The sequence below is a fragment of the Cricetulus griseus genome, chromosome 2, assembly GCF_003668045.3.
Source record: "Cricetulus griseus strain 17A/GY chromosome 2, alternate assembly CriGri-PICRH-1.0, whole genome shotgun sequence".
NCBI classification, from domain to species: Eukaryota; Metazoa; Chordata; class Mammalia; order Rodentia; family Cricetidae; genus Cricetulus; species Cricetulus griseus.
The window spans coordinates 358392501-358414878 of NC_048595.1; positions in this window are offsets into that span (position 1 = coordinate 358392501).

The following is a 22378-nucleotide window of genomic DNA, read 5'->3' on the forward strand; positions in this document are numbered from 1 at the left end:
GGAAAATACTTCCCTCTCCATTATCACCTGTACTTGGGACACCCCAGATATTCATCTCATACAGTTACCAATGCCCACAGCATCCTGCTCACCAAGCAGCTCCTTGAGGCCAGTGGCTTTGCAGGCACTGGCTCCAGAATAAGCGCCTATCCTCAGTAGTCCCCATGGATGTAAAGGGCGTGTGCACCATGGGCGTCACTCCTCACTTGGTTGGTAACTCTCCCAACCTGCCTCTCTCTGTGAACACAGACAAGCTCACCATCTGAACTCACCCACCTGCCTCATGACTACCTGTAATCACCCATGGAAGCAGGCTGTCTAGGGTGGGCATGAAACATCAACTCCATGAACAAGGTCAGTGCCTGGTGAAGGGCTTGGGCATAAGGGAACCCAGAATATTTAAAATATATGCTTTAATTATCAAAATAATCTAGTTATGAGGTGGGGGATCTCGGCTGGACAAGTTCATATCTAAAGTGGTTTCTTAACCCAGGGATAAACAATAAGCAACTAAATGACAGATGTTAAGGATGGTAGTAAGAGCCGCAGCACTGAGCACTGGTGGCTTTACCATGAGCCACAAGCAGCCACAACAACTCTACATATAATAAGTGGCTCTAACACACAAGGAGTACAGAAAAACAAACAAAAAAACCTAGTTGTTATTTTCCAAAGTTTGGTTTAGCTTTAGAACACTTTCCTCAGACAAAAATCTTATCTATGTATGATAGCCACATAATACAAACAATAAAAGCAAAACTGCTTTGAATGTGGCTGGAATGTGAGACCTGGCTCATAGGACTCCCCCATTACACACTGGGCATTCTGTCTGTCAAGCCCACCCTCGGGTCCCCCACAGAGCTAAGTAGCTCCTCAGAACACAACTGAGAATGTGTCCATTGCCAGTACACTTAGGGGCAGTGGTAGGTGACACCACAGCAGCCCCTCAACCCCTCCAACAGTTAAGGACCATGAAACAAGAGACAGAGGTGAAGGTAGGGAAAAACACATGCCATCCTCAAGCACAGAGGTTTGCCAAAGATGCTGAAAGGTGAGTTGAGTTTACAGTGCCATCGTATCCTTCTGATAGGTGATGGGGCATTGTGTGGGCTTTGGAGCACTGGATGAAGTGAACTCCATGATGCCTCATCCTTGTTGAATATTCTAACTAAAGGTGTCTTTCTAGTAAAACTGTGTCCTGTGATTTCCAATACTAAAACACTTTAACAATAGTTTTTTATTTGTTTTTGTTTTTTGAGACAGGGTTTCTCTGTGTAGCTTTGGAGCCTATCCTGGCACTTGCTCTGTAGACCAGGCTGGTCTCGAACTCACAGAGATTGGCCTGCCTCTGCCTCCCAAGTGCTGGGATTAAAGGCTTGTGCCACCAACACCAGGCCTAATGTTTTAAAAGACTGCCCTAAACCCCTTTTCAGTCCCTAACAGTTCTGTGGGTTTTCTTCTGGTATCTCTTTGGTTTCTATCAAGCATTACTCTTTTATTATTATTATTATTATTATTATTATTATTATTATTATTATTATTATTATTATTTTGGTTTTTCATGACATGGTTTCCCTGTGTAGCCTTGGCTGTCCTGGAACTCACTCTGTAGACCAGGCTGGCCTCAAACTCACAGAGATCCTAGTGCTGGAATTAAAGGTGTGCTTGCTCCACCACCACCCACCTGTTACTTATTGTCTTAAAGGTGTTTCTCTTTTAGCAAATAGTTAACAGATAGTCTAACAGGCTATCTCTGTCTCAGCTTGATCATGTGACTTTAAAACGATGGGGTCTCTCCCCAACCCAAATAGAACTAGCATCTATGCTCCCAAGTCCTTGGCAATTACATTTTAAAGGAGAACATTTTCCATAATCTGATCCTTGAATGTCCTGCAAACAAACTGCAGACTCCACAGAAGAAATGAAAGGACTCTCTCTGGGCTCACAGCACTGACACACCTTAAACTTGGGCTCACAGCACTGACACACCTTAAACTTGGTGCAGAGAGAGGAAAAATTCTTTGTTATGTTACAGCAAAGCAGGCATTTTGCAGCCTCACCAGCTCTTTCCAGCTGTGTCCTCACCTCTGTCTCCAACTTTCCTCTCTCTGACAAACTAAGGCAGGGAGAAGGGAAGACAGGAATAAAATAAAAATGTTTAATTGGATACACCCACAGGAAATATTTGGCTAATTTTATAATAACCCGAGGTGCATAAAGGTTAAAAACATGAGTTCATTCTCTAATCTTTTGAGGGAAGAGGTAAGTCAATGACAGACTGCTAGGCCGGGAGAGGCCGTAGGCATTAACTTATAAGTTACACTTATTTCACGAATGACTGAGTGTCCTGATAGTTAACTCCCACCCTAGGGTGGCCTGATGTCCCTCGTGTCTTGACTCCTAAAACAGTGTTGTCTCCACTACACTCAACACCTCAACACGTTGCTGTGTCAGTTTGAAACTCCTGCTGGGAACTAGAACTGCAATTAAGACGCACTGCTGGTGTCCAACAACCCCACAAATGCACCCAAAGTGAGAACGCATGCTGCTCAGCTTCACTGAGCTCACACTCCAGGTGTGGTAGAGAGAGAACTCCAGGATCCGGCTTGTGGCCCATCAAGACCTAGAGGTTCTCATTTCCCCTGACAATGAGAACTCAATCAACAACACAGCTGATGGATAAGAAGGAAAAACACCCTTCTCCTCTAAGGTCTTTGGAGCCCAGACACGACAGCCACCCAGCGGCGTAGGGGCCAGAGCAGCAGCGAGAGAGCCCTGCTGCCATCCTGTCCCCTTGGTGCGTTCTTGAAGTCAAGAGTGTTCTCTGCGGTTTACAAGTCTGGTTGCTGTAAAGGTGTGGGCCACATCCTCTGCAAGGCGGGAACCCCCGGCAGCTTAGTTTACAACAAAGTCAGTTCTCCCCGAGGGCACCAACCAGCGGCGGCATGTCCACGCGCCCGGGTGCTCGCCCACGGACCCCGCCTCCCTCGGGTTCCCGGAGGCTCAGATACCACCCACGCCGCCACGCGCGAGGTGCAGCCACCACCCCACCCCACCCCGGCTCCTCCAGCACCCGGGATACCTCGCCCTTCCCCGCCCCCGCGACACCCTCCCGAAACCGTGCCCACCCACCCGGGCGCCCACCTGCTGTGGTCCGGGCGCTCTCCCGCTCCCGCGGCGCGCTCCTCGGCGCCTCCATGCGGGCCGCGCGGCTCCACCCGCGCGCACCCTCCGCCCTGCTACAGCCCGGCGCCCCGCTTCGCTTCCCCGCAGCCGCGATCGCCAGCTCAACCGCGGTGACAGCAGTCCTGGAGCGCAGACTGACGCGCCCCGCGGCCAATCAGAAGCCGGGGCAGGGCCTGGGGCGGGGCCTCCGCGCGGGGTTGGAGTGGAGGTCGCGGGGGCGTGGGGGCGTGGAGATCTCCGAAGCCTGGCCGAGCGCGGCCGAGGAGGCGTCGGCTCTGCCCCCGGGGCTCCTCCCCGCACACCCCGGGCGTTCCACCTGCTCGGATCCCGCGCCCTCTGCGGGCTGCGCACCGAAGCCAGCCAATTTGGAGGCTGATGGGCAGAGGGACCGATGGCCCTTGCCCGCCAAGGAACAAACCTGCTCTGTTCACGCCAGAGAACGAGAGACAGCAATCCAGAGGCATCTACCTGCCCCGGGGGGCCTATGTCACTACGTGGGGCAAACTTCCTAGACTCTTCTAGGTGGGTCAGCAGAACAGGCTACTGCGTGCTTGGAGCTGCTGAGGATCAAGTGCGTTCTTTCTTGACCGAAAGAGGTTCTATAAAATAATTTCTTAGACGTTAAAGGAAAAACAAATGCGAACAGCTAACAGGAGAAGCAAATGATCCAACAAGAAAAACACACGTAATTCTTTTGCTCCTAATTTCTTAATTTGATGGACTCCTCCTTTTGCTTCCCCCCGCCCCCAGAAGAAAATTAAAATCCCGCTGATCACTTCCTTTTTCTGGAGAGTAGGTGGATTCCAGATACAAACATGTTTGCATGTGGAATATTCTGGCCAACTCTGGGAAAATAAGCTCCATAACTAAAGAAAGATGTGGAAACGCCTGAAATTTTATTGGGAGTCTAATAGCCTTGGGGGCAAATGTCAGCAAGGTATTGAAATATCTCAAGCCTTTCTGAGCCTCAGAACATAGGGTCAGAGGAGGACCTTATGTCCTCCGATTTAGTCATGCCTGCAAAATCCCTGTCAGACCAACAGCCGATGATGACACAATGCCCAGCGATTAGGAGAGCTGGCACGGGACATGTGCCCCGGCTGTGCATTTTGCCTCTTAATGTATGTATTTCACTAATCCCCACACTTGTTGGTGAGATTGCTAGGGTTTACTGGGGCCCAACAAGTGCTGGTGCAGAATTGAAGCTAAAGTCTGACTTCAATCACTCAACGTTTTTCAGTACAAGAGTCACAAAAGGCAATAAAAAAATGTCCCCAAGTTTTCTGTGTGTTTAGAAAAGAAAAAAAAAAAACTGTCCAACTCAGATATTTAACATTGAGGAGGGTGGTTTTCTACAGCCATAAACCATCCCTTGCGTGTATAGGGGTATACTACTCACACGAAATTAATGACTAGAGATGTTGGGTCTGTTTAACCCAAACAAGGTTATTATGAGCAGTGACCAGAACAAATTGCCTGTTCTAGAAACTGAAAGAACCGAGTCTAATTTCTTGTGGTATAATAAAAATTTACTGGAATCCCTCAGCTACAAAACAAATTAGCCACCCTATCTCCCTCCCCTCCTCCCACAAAATAATATTTATGAACACTGCTGTTTAGACTGGCCTAAAATCCCTTCAGTTATTCCACATTTAAGATTTCACGGTTGTCTCTGAAGTTCCTTTGTGTTCCCCAAGCAAAGTGGGCAGTCTTGTCGGGCAGGGCTTGAAGACCTGAACCCTGAGCCAGACCACCAGGCTTGCCTCATCACCAGCTGTATGGTCTTCATAAATTAATCAGTTTTGTGCATCAGTTTCCTTGCCTATAAAGTGGAGCCCGTAAGACTGTTTTACAGGGTTTTCTTTTTCGTGGGAATTGAATGTGTGTAAACTCCTTGGAATGATGCTTCGAATATAAAACATCATATTAACATTAGTTAAAACTAATGCAGGTAAAGATGTCCGAATAGCTTTCCGGTCTACCATCCTGTGGTTTGCCATGCCTTAACAATAAAGACGGCTATTTTTTTGTTTTTGTTTGTTTGTAAAGAGACTGAGCACTCTTGGACAGAATTCCTAGCACTGAGCTCAGAACTTGAGTATTTAGGAATGTGCATGCCAAGGCTAAGGATTTAGCTCAGCAAAAACTTCACATCAACAGCCTCCACTCAGACCCTGTTACATATCCAGTTATCAAAATGTCTACCTGAGAATGCTCACCGCAGAGATGGTACCAAGAACTATACTCTGAGACCCTAACCATTACCCTGAAGGAGTCAGAGTGAATGGCCAGAGCAAAGGCTGTATGGGTTAGCTGCATGATAACTTGGGCCCAAATAAAGAGTGGGAGGAGAGGAGAGAGAGTAAGACAGGGAACCTGGACAGACATTCCCAAAATCTCACTGAAATTGTTTTCCTGACCATTTGAACTCTGAAAATGGAATGTGAATGTCCAGGACCATCAGAGACATTGCCAAATGTACTTTCCATTGCTGTGTGAAACCATGCATTTTACTTAGGGTTACTTATTCATGTATGGGCCAGCCTCAGGCTAGAACAAGGTGACATTGATCATAAGAGCAGTGAAACCTGTTACACTTCGTTCCTGTAATCGTTACAAATCATTTCTACTGAAAGTTTCCTTGGTAGACTTATTAGCCAGTAAGTGAGACCTTTAAGAACCAACTCCTACATTAGCACACCTTCCAAGTGTCCTGTCCTTTCTTTTATTTTTGCCTAAACTTTATATGGTAAGCTGTCTATACTCAGAGGCATTCTTGTCCATTTTAGCTTTTCAGTCATGCGGTGTTTCTTGGCCTTGAATCAGGCATGCCCCTGAGTGTGTCTATTATCATTTCTTAAGTAGTGAACGTAAGCAGAACATGTTCACATAGGTATTCCTAACTGAGCATGCTCAGGAATGTGCCCACAAATGCTTTCACATTTCCTACACAAAAAGCCCTACACTTTCTTTGTTGGAGGGAAGGCCATTACTTTGGGAGTAACTCCCATGTTCCCCTTACTGGTTCCAAAGTCATTCTCCACTCTTCTTGCCTAGACTTTTATCTTTGAACTCAGCCAACATGTGAACTCATTGTATTTGGTTACAGACTGGCTTCCACTTAAACATTCTCCTCTAATAGGAAATTTGCAAAGGGAGATGCTGGGTCCATTGTTACAATTTGCATACTGAGAATGGAACATACAATGGCCTTCGTCAGTATTCAGGGAATAAATTCCTTGAGTGGATTTATGAGTGAAGACAATATCAGGCTTCCAACCAAGAAAGAGTGAAAAGTCCTATCCTTACTTCCAACTGTCTCAACTCTAATCATTGTCTTTGTGGGCATGGCTAAATATACAAACATAAAACGTATTACTTTAATGGGCTGGCAAGATGGCTCAGCAAGTAAACACTCTGCTGCCACGCCTATGGTCTGAGCTCCATTCTGGGACCCAAGTGGTAGGAGAGAACCTACTCCTGCAAGTTGTCCTCTGACTTCCCGTACAGTGCTCTTTGGCACACCTGTGCACAAATACACTCAAAATAAGCAAATAAATGTAATAAGAAACTTAAAAATTATTCGTTTGACTGCCTATAGGTATATAGATCACTGGCATTTGAACATTTATATTAGCCAAGTGCTATGCAAAACTTCATCCAAACATTCAGGAGGCAGAGGCAGCCAGATTTCTGAGTTCAAAGCCAGCCTAGTCTACATAGCAAGTCCCAGGCCAGCCAAAGCTACAGAGTGAAACTCTGTCTCAGAGAAAAAAATGTAACATTCACACTGAGAACCATCACCAACCATATGCTTCCAGAATTTTTTTCATCATCTCACATGGAAAGTTGACACCCACTGAACATTGACTTTCCATTGTTCCCTCTTTCCAGCTCCTGGCAATCACCATTGTATTTTCTGTCTTGATGTCTCTGACTGTTGTAGATCCCTCGTGTAAGTGGAATCATGCAAAATCCATTCTTTGGTAACTGGATTCTCCTTTATAGCACATCTCTTAACTCCATCCACCCAGTGGTATGTATAGTTGAGAGCTTCCTTTTTAGGAATGGGTGATAATTCAGTCTATGCAAATGCCACATCTTCATTAATAATCCATACATACATACTCTTTGGCCATTGTACAGAATACTCCTCTGAACATGGGTGGACACACACTTCTAGGAGTCTGTGTTTTCCCAGCCCCAGATTGGGATTATTGGAAAATATGATACTTCTATGCAGAAATTCTTGAGAAATCATCATATAGTGTTCCATAATGGAAAATACCATCACTGTTGATATTCTTGCATGTGAGAAACTCTTCTTTTTCTCCTTGCATTCTGTGTTGTGTCTCATTGTGTTATCCTGAGAACGATAAATCACTTTTGTAAACTAACAATCTCTAAAAGCCACATGTGATCTTTTTCTTTCTTTCTTTCTTTTTCTTTTTCTTTTTCTTTTTTTCAAGATGAGCATTAATTAGGAGAAGACTGGAACATCCAGCAATGTGCCAGTCCAGGTTAAGCTGATGTCCTGAGTCCAATGTCACAGCTTAGAGGTAAACAAATGTTGTGAAGCCATGACCCCTCAGGAAGAGAGGCAGAAACAGGAAAATCAAGGTGTGAAGCATGTGGAGGCTGAAAAAGCAGGAGAGTCCTGGAGACAGGGCAGGAACAGCAGCAAGGCAGAGCTGCCCAGCAGGTGATGGGTAGTTTCACCTGTTCTAGTGGGGCTCTGGTGCCACGATTTAAAATGTGGTTTTGAGTTTAAAATGGATAATGATTGTTAACAGCACAATAATTGTAAAATGTGTTTTGAGTCAGGTAAGTTGCAACACTGCACTGCCTAATTAGTCATTTACACCTCAGCAGCGATAAGCTTTGGCTCTTAGTGTAGATGTGCCTAGCAGGGAGAGCTTAAGAGCTGGCTGGTGGTAGGGGGAGTCTGCTTGGATCTCCAAGAGGAATTGGAAGATGTGTGGGTGGCGGGTGGAGAACTTTGTGACTTTAAGGCAGTTCAGAACAGAACATAGGATTTCCTTTTTCTTTTAATTGCTATTTTTTATGAAATTAGATTTCTTTGCTCTTCCTCAAATTCCTAACACCTGCTGACTTGCTGTCTCTGGACATAGCCCCTAGTTTTGGCAGCCCCTGGCTCTGTACCTTCTCGGTTGACTTCCCTCGACTCTCCAGTCTCAAATGTCCTTTCCGGACCAATGAAGAAGAGCCCTCCCTCTAGCTTCTCCATCCCACCTTCACCTTCCTGCAAGTCATCCTACTATCTAGCCACACTTAGTATCTTCCCAGGTACTTGTCCAAGTCCTGCTCCAGAGAGCAGGAACAGACAACTGTTAACTTGGGTCTCCTGAGTGATATCTGATGGCGTCTCCATGAACTCTTCTTTCCATGAAGCTCTGTGCTCACTGTCTTCCTTACCAAACACCCAAGGTTGCAGAAGTGTCCCTTCCCGCAGGCTCAGTGCTCAGACATTCTTGTCAGCAGTGTCACCTCCCAGTGAATAACACTTCCTCTTTCATGCCTGGGGAATATGCTAAGATGGTAGGGACAGCAGACATCTGACCACGTGAAACATACAAATGAAAAGAGAGTATTGCTAAATGCTCTGACAAATAAAACAATCTGGAGAGCCACAAGCTCCAACGTCTTGAAAAACTTTATTGGACCCAAGCACTGATTAAAACAAAAAACATATTTTTAGTATTTAGTCAAAGGGGAACAGGCAAGCACAGCTGTTGTGGTTGTCTGCTCCACCCCACCCATTTCTAAAGTAGATCTGAGAGTTGGAAACAGACTAGATTAGATTTCTTCTCTGGCCTGCTTATTTAGGGAGACCCCTTGGGCTGACAAATTCTATTCATCAGCTACTTTCTGGCAGGAAAAAGAAGTTCTAGGGTTGACATTTAAAAGAGAGAAGATGGAAAGCGGTAGCAGGAGATTGAAGCTTAGATTCTTGTCTCCCCACCACCAGCTTGAATGACAATGGAAAAATCATCATCCTTCATGGACCTTAGTTTCTGGATGGATGAATAGATAGATAGAAGATAGATAGATAGATGGATGGATGGATGATAGATAGATGATAGATAGATGGATGGATGGATGATAGATAGATAGATGATAGATAGATAGAAAGATAGAAAGATAGATAGATAGATGAATCCTTTGGCTTATTCACTGTTGTTCTGCCTTCAACCATAGCTTAGTGTTGTACCATGTAATCAGAAGCCTTCTACACAGCCAGCTGGCTACCTTTGCCCAAAAGCCTCGGTGATGGATTTCTACTTGCTACCCTATGTCTTTCTTGCTACCCCATGTCTATTTGCTACCCCACCTGAGGAGAGAAACACTGTTTCTCACAACTTAACCAATTAAATGAAGCTTCAGGGGTTACCTAGAGCCAGAAACCATGAGATACACTAAGTAAGATAAAGAAGATGGAAGGAGTACCACAGATGGCCATTCTGTCTTTCCTGTGTTTTAGCTGCCATGTTGAATATTTTACATATGATTATTAACTCTTTACTGGCAAGGAGGAGAAAGATCACAGTTCATCATAAGCTGTCTAGAAATGACAGGAATTACATAAAATAAGGTAAAGAGAAAAAAATCATTACTCAAAGCTAAAACCTGGTAGGTTATGGTTGATAGTGGCAGAATGCCTGAATACATTTGTTATCTTTTTCTAACCTAAAGAGCAATTTTAAAAGAAGGACTGCAAGTAGACAAAAAAAATGACAATGCATTTTTTGATAGAGTGGTATGGCTTAAACCTGAAGTGATCTCTCTAGGCTCATGTGTTTGAACACTGTCATCAGATGATGACACCAGCCTGGAAGGCTGGAAAACCCCAGTCCCAAAGGCACTGTAGCCTAATGAGTAAAGTTCCATCATTGGGGTGGCCCTTTGAAAGTTATAATCCATTCCTGCTTCTGGTCTAGTCTCTATTTTCTGGTTGGCTGCCAGGGTCTAACCAACTACTTCACACTCTTGGTGACACAAACTAAGCTTCTTGCTTCTATTCCTTCCCGTCATGATGGATTGATATTCCCCCAAATCACAAGTCAAACCACATCCTTCCTCGCTGACATTCACCTGTCAGGGTTTTTGTTGACTTGCTTTTGTTTCATTTGTTTTTGTTTGAGCAAACAACTCAAGCAGGAGGGATGGCAAGCACAGAGGGGACACCGAGCCAAGGGAACACTCTTCCTCTTAAAGCTCGAATGACAAAATGTGCCGAATGCCAGTTATATACTTCTTGCACACCTCAGTGCTTACCAAGCACCACCTCATTTGATCGTCACCAAGCAGGGAGGATTACAAGCCCATTGTACAGATGAAACTGAGGTATGTGGGTGGCATGGAATGCTCTGAAATGCATCATCCAGAGAATGTGAGAAAGCACCTGTGAACTGAAAATGTGATAACCCAGATTCAGATTCAGCAATGCTTGATGCATCCGCAGAGAAAGCTTAACCAATAGGACTATTGTTTGGACCACTGACTGTTGAGTTACAAATTTTCTCTTATTATTTGGTAAACTATGTCCAAGTCAGAACATTCTTTATAATCAGAGCTGTAAAAGGAAGACTCATTTTTACTATTTTTAATTATGTGGAGGTATGTGCTCTATGTGTGGGCATGTATACACAAATGAGTACAGGTGTTCTCGGAGGTCAGAGGCAGTAGCTCCTCCAGAGCTGAAGTTAGCCACCCAACACATGTTCTGGGAACCAAAGTCAGGTCCTCTGGAAGAGCAGTCAACAAATACTCTTAACCACTGAATCATTCCTAGGCCCTAACCCAAGATTTTGTTGAAATAGGAGAAACTTAGAATCTTGGTTAGACTTCGAAATCCAATCTGGTTCTTAGCATCGAGAGGCATGGACATTGAAGTAAGCAACACCAATGAATTTTCCTTATTAGAAAGAATGCTGGTCCTCTGGCTTCCAAGGTTCTGCCACTCCATCTGTTTGTTTTTGCTTCAGTCCTGCAGTAGAAATGTACAGTCAGCCTGTCTGGCTCTTCTTAAAGAATAGTGATGCCTCCCTGGATATATGTCTTCCAGGAGAAGATGCCAAGCACAGGGGCCATCTCTTTGGTGAATAAAAGATCAATGAGCCACACCTACCATGGGGATGGAACAGAGGCATTTACAGTGAGAACATCCCTTTTGCTAGAGTTGATTGTTAGCAAGGCTTTTTGGCTATCTTACTATATGAAGGCCGACACCAAGCAGACCGATGGAAAGAAAGATACAGGACTTATCACACACAGACCCAGATCCCTGCTGTGCACATACTGTAAAAGCCATCAACCAAGACTGAGACAGGAAACCGATGGATGTTTCTAGAAAGGAGGGGCCCATAGAGAAGCACAGAGTTGGTTACTTGTTATCACTTATTTGTGTGTGAGCACTTGGAAACAATATTCTGGGCACTTGCTAGAGGAACTGTCGTATTGGGGGGAAAAAAAGCTAAATGGTGGTACAGAGAAAACCCAGCCAGGGAACAAAATAAGACAGTGCCCCCCACCCCGCAGGAAGAACAAACAGTGGTCTGAGGAGGGAAGCATTACATTACATTACACACCTTGGCTCAGTGGTGAGTGATATTGACATTGGTCAGAAGAAGGCTAACAGTATTGTATCATATTATCTCGGCAGGATGGGTGCAGATAAAAGCACAGGAGACGAAGAGTATTGGGGACATAGGCTCATCTTCTGTAACAGGAAGCCAGGAGATAATGTCGAAAATGATAAAGAGCAGAAAGGGCACATTGCTTAGATATAGGAAAGGAAACTGGGTGTGGTGTTGCATGCCTGTAGTCCCCCATACTTGTGGAGCTGAAGCAGGAGGACCAGTTGAGTTCAGGAGTTCTAGGCCATGTGTCGATCAGGTGACATAATAAGGTGATCTCCTGAAGCCGGGGGTTACCAGGTCACCTAAAAAGATGAGTGGATCTGTTAGTCTAGAAACTGATGAGAGGTCTGAGTAGAAATACCATAAGAATTCAGTTAAAAAGATCGAAATTATAGAGACGAAATTTCAACAGTTACAGTCTTAGAAATTTTGAAAACAAAATGCTTTAAGAGCCATGAATATTGTTATTTTATATCGTGACTACGCCTCATATACAAACATACAGCACTCTACACCTTTAAATTTTTAAAGTACATTTTATTATGCATATAGGATAATGGTCTCAGAAAAGCCAATGCGACAAAAGCATTGTGAAGTGTTGCTTACACAATAACATGTAATCAGGACCTCAGAGTCACAGTGACAAAATTCCACTTGGAACCATAGTTTAAAAGGCTAATTCATTGATTCAATGAACTGGGAAGTCCAAGGGGTAGCCTGGCTCCAAACATAACTGTTCCCAATAAGTCCCATGGTGCCATATCTTCTCTCTCAGTCACTGTTTCTTTTTTGTCAGTATTTGTCTGTTTGACTACCAGTCATCTCCCCCCCCACCCCCGCCACAATCATGTGATCCTTATTACACACAATCTCAGTATTGAAGGGACTTTCTTTCAGCATATTAAACTGCACACATACATATGTGTGAATTTGCATATGGTCATACTTACACACACACTATTCAGAGCCAATCACTGCATATATTATTGTATGAAGCCAGTCTAACCCTAGAGCCAGAATGCCATCAGCCTTGTGTTTAACTGCCCAGATAAGAGATCAAGAGTTCTAAAAGTAGACAGGCCAGTCTGTTACCAAAAAAAAAAAGGGGGGGGGAGGAGGTATGGGCAGGTGAAACTACAGAAACCCATGCATTCCTAACAAATACAAGGTAAGCAAATCACATGTTTAGCAGAATGTGATTCTTGTGATAACCGCTCCTTGTCAGGAAGTCAAAGCAGTTCACTGCCAGCCTCCGACCTGAGCCTGTTCAGATCATCTCTGCCCTGTCCTTCTCACCCTGTCACACCTGCTAATTCTCTCTTCACTCTCATTCTCAGAAAGCCAGCCTGCCCCCTACAGAGCTCTATGTGTTGTTCTTTTGCTTCAATGATAGGATAAAGCTGGAAAGGGGGTCCTGCGTGGGGGACCATGGCGGATCCCATGGCCAGTGAGGGTAACCGAGGTGGGGGACTAATATGCCAGGCAGACAGAGCTTGAGTGAGAAGTTTTATTAGAAAGGGGAGGGAGGAAGGAAGAAAGAAAAGAGGTAAAGAGACACAGAGACACAGAGACACAGAGACACAGAGACACAGAGACACAGAGACACAGAGGGAGGACAGAAGAGAAGAGGGAGACAGGAGCAGAATGAGAGGAGAATGGAGAGAGAGCCGAAAGAGCAGAAAGAGAGGAGACCTGGAAAGAGCAGAAAGAGAGTGAGAGTGTAACTGGGCAGGGGTCTGTCTTTTAAAGGGGTCCTTTGCACCTGCTTGCAGACTAGTACTCATGGAGCCCTAGGCTGACCAGGGTAACTGCCTGAGTGCATTCTGTCAGGTAGCAAGGGCAGGCCAGCATAATGCCTGAATCCTTACATTCCCACCTTTACTTATTATTAAAAAGGTGAAGAGTTAGGCATGGCAGGTTAGGGGATAAGGACATCGAGTTCTCAAGACTACTTCCTGCTGACCTGGGGGGCATTGACCATCTTTGGGGGACCTGAGAACGCTGGGGTGCTGCCACATCCTGGAGTAGCTGTCATCACAGTTCAGGCTGTGTGGAACTCTCTGGAGCCTCTTAGATCTGGCAAGATGATGGCAGAGCAGAGTACCAAGTTAAGTTTAGGAAAAAAAATTGTCTTAGGTCCTGGTACTTGAGGGGAAGAGGATCATAAGATGAGGGAGCGGTTTCCAAGGGGTCCCAAGATGAGGAAAAGGAAGCCTGGGATCAGGGAAAGGTTGAATAATAAATGGAGTGAATCTGACCTATTTGGGTGGGTCCAATTCAGCTCCCTGGAACTTACAAGAATCCTTTGAGTTTGTGAAAACATACGTTTTAGACACACTAGCAGTGTACTCATGTCAGAAACGGTTTGGTTGAAAGCATCACCACTTTTAAAACTGACAGATATCTTTAGCACAATGAAAAGCACCTTAATTTTGAGCTTGCAGTTATGATCATATAGTGGTATAGAGTGGTGTTTAGTACACTGTATTGATTAATTAAGACTTTGAAAAGTAGCATAATGAGAGAGAGAAATCTGGAACATGTTTCATTATTTTGAATGTCTCAACTCACTTTGTCATCACTTAAGCCTTTTTATTCTCAGACCTTCATAACTTTAATTCATACATCTCACATTACCATCTTAGACCTTCCATTCCCAGACCTTTATAACTTGCATTTATCCACTTTGTTGGACCTTTCTGTTGTCAGACCTTTGTAACTTACATTGCAGACCTTCATAACCTTACACTTGCTTTATCTTCACACAGATAAACCCTAAAATACCTGTTCCTGAAATCTGTTTTGTGGCAGCTAAAGCCTTGGCTGCTGCTTTAATCAGGCAAAGCTACCAGTCGTGAAAAGCATCAGAGTTCTTGAGAAGGATAAAATTTTACCTGAGTTAATGATTAAAGAATAACAGAGACCTACTAGCTGGCTGCATGGACAGCCATCCCCAGGTCCTCCAAAGTTGTTGAGGTCAGAGGCTTTAAGGACACCTGCCTTCTGCTGATAATGTGAGACCTGTGGATTAGGAGTTGTAGGATGACTCACTTACCATTGGTTCAAGCAATGTGGAGAAAGTCGATTCCACTGTCTTCTTGTCCACGGTCTGAAGAGTCCTTTGCAACAATTGAGGTGAAAGGCAGGGTTGCTAAGTGGCTAGCATTGCCACTTTTGTGGGTAGAGTTTCAGTGTCCACCAGTTTTCTTGGAGGAAAAGGGGTGGGGCCAGCAGTTGTCATGTCTCTGTTATGGAAAGCTTTTTAATAAAACATTGTAAACGCTATATTCTCTAGATCTCTGAGCATTTGAGCATTCTCTAGTATATCTCAGCAGACAAAATTTGTCTTTAGTTACTTGCCTTAAGCACATTAGTATGGCTACAATGACATTAGTGCAGGATCTGTCTAGAGAACTGGGTTGAAGCTGAGAGACTGTGGAGGGATATTTTACTCAGAGCCCTCTAGCCTGACTAGCTGGTTTTAACTTAGTAGGTTAGATTTACACCTCTAAAGGACAAAAAGTAGAGAAAAATCCCCTTTTGTAATAGAAGTTTGACCTTTGTAAACAGCTTCCAGGAAGGACTGGTGTAAATATTTTGCTAATTTGAAATAGACCTTTATAACTTTAAATGTTTACCATCATTTAAAGATACATAACAATTTAGAAGTATTTGAGACTTAGCACAGTTGAATTTAAGTTGCATTTAGAGTTAGCTTACATTTTTAAACAGCAGCTACATGTATGCATACACATAGATATAGATTAAACAGGACTGGGTAAAAGTAGGAAGAACCAGAGTGTGATCTCTGATTCTTATGTTGTAGCAAACAAACAAAACATTTAAAGACATAGAGTGAGAAGACTTAAAACTGCCAGTGACAAGAAAGCAAATCCGATGCAGATGGAACAGGCAAGGTTTTTGTGTGAAATGTGTCCCCTACTGGGCCCTGGAAAGGCACACCATTCCACAAACAAGGCATATGCAACCGAGCCAGTGAAAGAAGAAATTAGAGACAAAAAATAAAAGGCAAAAGGTAAATTAATTATGTCTGTCAGCAAGGTTTGTTGGCAGAAGCTGGCTAGACTGTTCTGCCTAGGCTGAGGAAAAGGAGTAACCCAGAGTGGGCAGGCCTACAGCCAGATCACATGGTCAAGATGGCTGCTCCCATAAACCTGTTCCCATCTGACAGTGAAGGAACCAGCTTCCCTTTCGGCAGCCATAACAGCCAAACACGTGCTTCTATGACCTTGTCCCAGACACTAGAAAGTCAGATGCCTGTCTCGTGACAAGGAGCCAATCAGAAGTTACCTGGTGGCGCTATGCTTTACGACCCTGGTTGTGCTTTACGGACAAGTGCACAGCAATGACGTAGAGAGCGTAGCAACCACCCTGGGAGGGCCTATGGGCCATAACAACCAGTTGACCAATCAACACAGGGCAAGCCCTCCAAGCCTGGAGGCACACCAATCGTGAGCCTGTGTGTACCCCTAGACACTCCCCTTACGCTGCCCTATAAGATCTTCCGGGAGACCCTAGAAGCCGTCTTTTCTGGCCATCCGCCATGGCAGGTGGGTGAAAGACCCGAGCTAACATGGGGTTAGCTCGTTAAATTACAATAAAGCCTCGTGCAGTTTACAGCAAGCTCTCGAATCCGCCTGGTGATTGGGGTGACCGAGAACGTGGCCTGGGACCCCGGATACTTGAGTTTTCTGGGGTCTAACAACAGAAGTTAAAAAAACTCTCAGAGCATCCTGAGCAGATGCTGCCTTGGGCCAGGCCACTGTGAGCCACTGGCATCTGCATGGAGAAGAAACATGGTAGAAAGGGCAACAGAGATAGGACAAACAGGAGAGTGAGAGACATGTCGAACCGGAGCATAAGAGTTCTAGCAAAACGGGACATTTCCGGGTGGAAGGAGTTTCCCGCTGGTGGGGGAGTTTTAGCATGCCGGGAAAAGGAGGAAACAGACAAGTGAAAAAAGAGTAGAGGTAACATTTCCAACTATGGATCACTGGTAGAATGTAGAGTGCTAATAAGTAGACACATGGTTTGATATGGGGGGCCCCAGCTTCCATGAGAGAGGTAGAGTAGACTCAAAGCCTATAATCTCCAGGAGGAGACTAGGGGAGGATCAGATGCAAAAGGCACAGGCTGATTTTGTGGTCCATTAAGCACAAATCAGGGGACAGAGCTCCCAGAGCCCAAGAGACATGTGGTCACCCAGTACTGGGATTTTCGACTAGGCCAAAAAGGCGAGAGACCACAATCTCAATACAAGTCCTAATTCATGGAAGCAAGGAATGGCAGAGGTAGAAAGGAAGGGGCGGGCTTACCAGACATGGCAGTGGTGGATGGAAGAATCCAGAGATCCTTAGTTGGAAAAGTTACTGAGTTGAAGGTTACGGGGTCCTGGCATATCTCACCTGCCACAGGCAGGAGAAAATGCCAGGAAAACCTGCCCAGTCACGTGCACCAAAATGTTCTTTTGTTTCAATGCTAGGATAAAGCTTAAGGAGGGTCTTGTGGGGGGGACCATGGCAGATTCCATGGCTGGCAAGGGTGACCGAGGTGAGGGAAAAATATGCCAGGCAGACAGAGCTTGAGTGAGAAGTCTTATTAGAAAGGGGAGGGAGGAGGAAGGAAAGAAAAAAGAGGTAAAGGGACACAGAGACAGAGAGGGAGGAGAGAAGAGAAGAGAGAGACAGTGTTAGACCACCGGAAAAACTCAGGTATCAGAGTCCCAGCCCGTGACGACTGTGGTCACCCCAATCACCAGGCAGATTCGAGAGCTTGATGCAAACTGCATGAGGCTTTATTGTTTTTTTAATGAGCTAACCCCATGTTATCTCTGGTCTTTCACCCACCTGCCATGGTGGATGGCTAGAAAAGACACCTCGACCGGCTGCCCAGCGATCTTGTAGGGGAGCATAAGGGGAGTGTCTAGGGGTACGCACAGGCTCAGGATTGGTGTGCCTCCAGGCTTGGAGGGCTTGCCCTGTGTTGATTGGCCAATTGGTTGTTATGGCCCATAGGCCCTCCCAGGGTGCTTGCTATGCTCTCTACGTCATTGCTGTGCACTTGTCCGTAAAGCACACCCAGAGCCATAAAGCATAGCGCCACCAGGTAACTTCTGATTGGTTCCTTGCCACGAGGCAGGCACATAACCTCTTAGTGACCAAGGCAAGGTCATAGCGAGCACGTGTTGTTGTCATGGCTGCCGAAATGGGGGGCTGGTCCCTTCAACAGGAGCAGAAAAAGAGGAGAGCAGAGAGAAGAAAGAGCAGAAAGAGAGCAAGAGCAGAAAAGAACAGTAAGAGAGCAGTAAGAACAGTAAGAGAGAGTAAGTGGGCAGGGGTCTTTCTTTTAAAGGGGTCCTTTGCACCTGCGTGCAGACTACACAATATGGAACCCTGGGCTGACCAGGGTACTGCCTGAGTGCATTCTGCCAGGTGACAGGGGCAGGCCTGCATAATGTCTGAATCCTTACACTATATACTGACAGCAGAGCTGCAGATGTGACCCTCTCTGTCGGCTCTTGACAGGGGCATGTGCTGTAGCCCAACAGAGAGTCTGGGGCTTTTGCTCTGCCTTGGAGCTTGCTCAACTAACAGTATGTAGGGACTGGAGAGACTGCTCAGTAGTTAAGAAGACTTACTGCTCTTGCAGAAGACCTTGTTCAGTTCCCAGAACACTCATGGCAGCTTATAACTGTCTGAAACTCTAGCTATGTGGGATCTGGCACCCTCTCTGGTTTTGGCTGGCACCAGGCATGCATGTTGTATACATAGATAGGCAAACATACATACACATCAAATATACTTTTTTTTTTCAAAAGAGAACCCCATGAAGGCCAGGATGCTGGGCAATCAGCTTTCCTTCAAAGATTTTAGTGAATTCTACTCCCATTGCCATCTCTCAACCCTCTCCCTCTTCTGAAGAAATCTTCCTCAGAAATCTCCCTCCAACTTTCCTGTCCTTTTGGATGTGTATGCAAGTCATTGATAGTAAGGCTAACAGAGCCTGTGATTTCCAATCGACTTTCTTTGTTTCACTCACATGGCAGACTTTCAGGGGTGGCCACAACACAGCTCTCCTCCGAGCCCTGTCCTGTGGTGCTGTTTTTCTGTCCCCTATGGCTTGCACATAGTTTGTCCCCAAGGATTCATATGCTGCGTGCATGTTCCTTGGTGTGGCAGTACTGAGGTAGTAGAATCCCAGTGAAAGGCACCAGAATGTGGTGATTAGGTCACTTGGCCATCGTCCTCAGAAAGACGGATGTACATCGTGCAGATCCACGGTTGCCATGAGGGTATGTCACACCAGGTGATTGCTCTCACATATGCTCCTGATACTGCAATGTTATCTGTCATGAGGCCTTCACTTGATGCTTGATAGATGAGGCCACCTTACCTTGGACATTTGGAGTCCAAAACTATGAGATAAATAAATCTCTTTTCTTTATAAATTGCTCAGCCAGGGGCATTTTGTAGCCGCAATGGAAAATGGATTAATATACCCTCTTATCAAAAAGTGCAGTTCATTTTTCCTTCTTAAATCTGGGCAGGCTTGAGGTTATGGTGAAAATATACCCGTTATTGAGGAAGTGATACAGTGCAACTTCCAGGATTGTTTCAAAAGGCGATGCAGCTTTCACCATATGCTCTGAGGCACTGGAAGAAGGCCAATCAGTTAGCAGTTCTGCCACACTGGAGGAGGATGCTATGCTGCATTGAGAGACTCCTGGAAAGGTCTGGAGACCTTAGTTATTGGGTCCACCCAGTTCCTGCCCTGTTCCAAGCAGGAGACTGTCCCTCCCAAGTTCATATGCTGATGCTGAATTCCCACAGCTATACTATGAAGGCCTTTGGGAGCTGACTAGTCAGGGAGTACAGAGCCTTCAATAATGGGGTTAGTTTCCTTATCAAAGATGGCCAGAGGTTTTGTTGTTTGTTTCTGTTTTCCTTCCACCGATGATGACACAAGAACAAATTACTGTCTTTGCAACAGAATGAACCCTTACCAGAGCCAGATATTCTGGTGCCTTGGTCTTGGATTTCCCAAGTACTCAAGACTATGAGCAATAAGTTTATTTTGCTTGTGATTATCAGCCTAGGGACTAGAGAGATCAGATGGCTGAGTGGCTATGGGTGCTTATCTAAGTTCCATTCTGAACACTCATGTTAACCCTCATTTCCGGGTCTTTTAAAGGGCCAGCATCTCTAACCTGCTCATACACCTGTGATCATGTCTCAGCCAGGTGGAGACGGAGGGGGTAAGGACCAGTCTTCCTCCGAGATATAGGCATATGTCTTCACGGGGTGGAGAGCAGCATGAACACCACTTGCTGCAAAGTGTGTCCCCACTGGCTTAGGTTCCACTCTGCAGACCAAACTTTGTCTGTGCACTCTCTGCATGTGGGACGCTATTGCCCTGGTCTGGATAGTCTGTCCTTGCCAGGGGAGGAGCTTGGTCCAACAGTCCTAGTATCAGAGGGTGGGGAGAGCCCTGATTACCCCAACTAGAAAACATAAAGCAAGGACGAAGGGGCACAGGCTAACTCATCACCGGGTAAGAGGCTGGTGGGCTAGTACAGAGGGGAATGTCACCCTGTAAGGCCAACAGGAAACCAGAGAGGAACTGCCTAACCACACTGCACACTTGGCTCCTATTGGTTTGCTTTGAGACAGAGACTTACAGAATATTTCAACAGTGGCTAGAAGAGAAGAATGAATCCAAATGTGGAATAAACACTAGGTTGTCCTCTTGCTTAACTTCCTTATAACTGAGCATGCCATTTTCTTTTTCTTTTCCTTTTTCCTTTTCTTTTTTTTCCTCAAGCAGCTGTTGGTGACCATGGAACTTCAGCTCAGGGCTTGGGGCTACTCTGAAGCTTTCCTTGGCAAATGGCAATGCTTGCTTGCCAGTCCCTCCTCAACATACCTCCTGTAGTACCTTCTACAGCCATGAAGCCTTCACAGAGAGGAACCCCTGCCTCAGCAGCAGAGGAAGCACGTTCAGACAGAGCCTTCCTGTTTGAGATTCTTCCTCCCAAAGCCTCTAGCGACTCTTGCTACTAGGCTCAGCTTGGAAACTGTGCTTTGGGGATTTGGGAGGGGGAATCCACTTTCATGTGGCTTATGGGGGGCAAATGGGTAACTTCTGTAATTTACTGTCTGCAGTGTGAGCAGAGCTGGAGAAGCACAAAGCATCCCTGTGTTTAGAACTTCTAAATGTGTCACAGGGACCTTTCGCTCATCCAGGCTGGCAGAGCTGGAAAGAGAAGAAGAAACTCGAGGTTCCCCCCACCCCTACCTCGACTTCTCTTCCTCTTCTCTCTCCTCGTCTTCCTCCTTCTCCTCTTTCCTGTCCTTTCTCCGCCTCCTCTCCCTTGCCCTCTCCCTCCCCATCTCCTTTGCCACCTATGAGCTTGGTGCTCTCAGAGGTCAGAGGACACGGTGGCAGGGTCAGGGAAACAGGGAGAAAAGAGGAGTACCGATGAGGGGAAAGGAAGAGGAGGAGGGAGGGGAGGAAGACAGGGAAGAAAGAGGAAGTGAAGGAAGGGGGAAGAGGAAATGGAGGAGGAAGATGGAGAAAGACTGGGCCTCCATTTCTGAGGAACAGAAGGAAAATTCCTGAGCCGGCATTTCAAAACCAGCTTTCTTATTCGCTGTGTTACGGAAACTGTACTATTAGGAAGGAGAGTTGGCAAATATAACAGGGCCCTTGTAAGACCCTCGAAAAGCTGAGGCTTCCAGGATCTTAGCCCAGGACTGCGGCCACCCCAATCACAGAATGGAGGCGAAAGCTTGATGCAAATTGCATGAGGTTTTATTGTAGTTTAACGAGCCAACCCCGTGTTAGCGCGGGCCTTTGATCCACCCACCATGTAGGATGGCTAGCAAAGACAGTTTGAAGCCATTGCACACGGATCTTTATAGGGCAGCGTAAGGGGAGTGTCTAGGGGTACACACAGGTTCAGGATTGGTGTGCCTCCAGGCTTGGAGGGTTTGCCCTGTGTTGATTGGTCAACTGATTGTTATGGCCCATAGGCCCTCCCAGGGTGGTTGCTATGCTCTCTGCATCATTGCTGTGTGCTTGTCCGTAAAGCACACCCAGAGCCATAAAGCATAGCGCCACCAGCTAACTTCTGATTGGTTCCTTGTCACGAGGCAGGCACCTAACCTCTAGTGACTAAGACAAGGTCATAGAGCACATGTTACTGTCATGACTGCCGAAATGGGAAGCTGGTCCCTTCACCCTGAGCCGTTATGTCTCTTCATCCCTCTCTTGTGGTAATAGGACAGCTTTGTGTGAAGTGCAGACTGGTGGATGAGATGCCATGACCCCACCCCCACCCCTTCAGAATCCAGAGAGCTACAGAGTGCTTATTTTTGGTAAGGACCAGCCACAAGTGCCACATGGCCTTCTGTCACCAGACTTCTCCCAATAAAGGGTGAAATTCCAACATGTATCACGTATGCTCATGTGAGGAGAGGCAGCAGTGGATCCAGATCTTTCCCTTTCTGTCA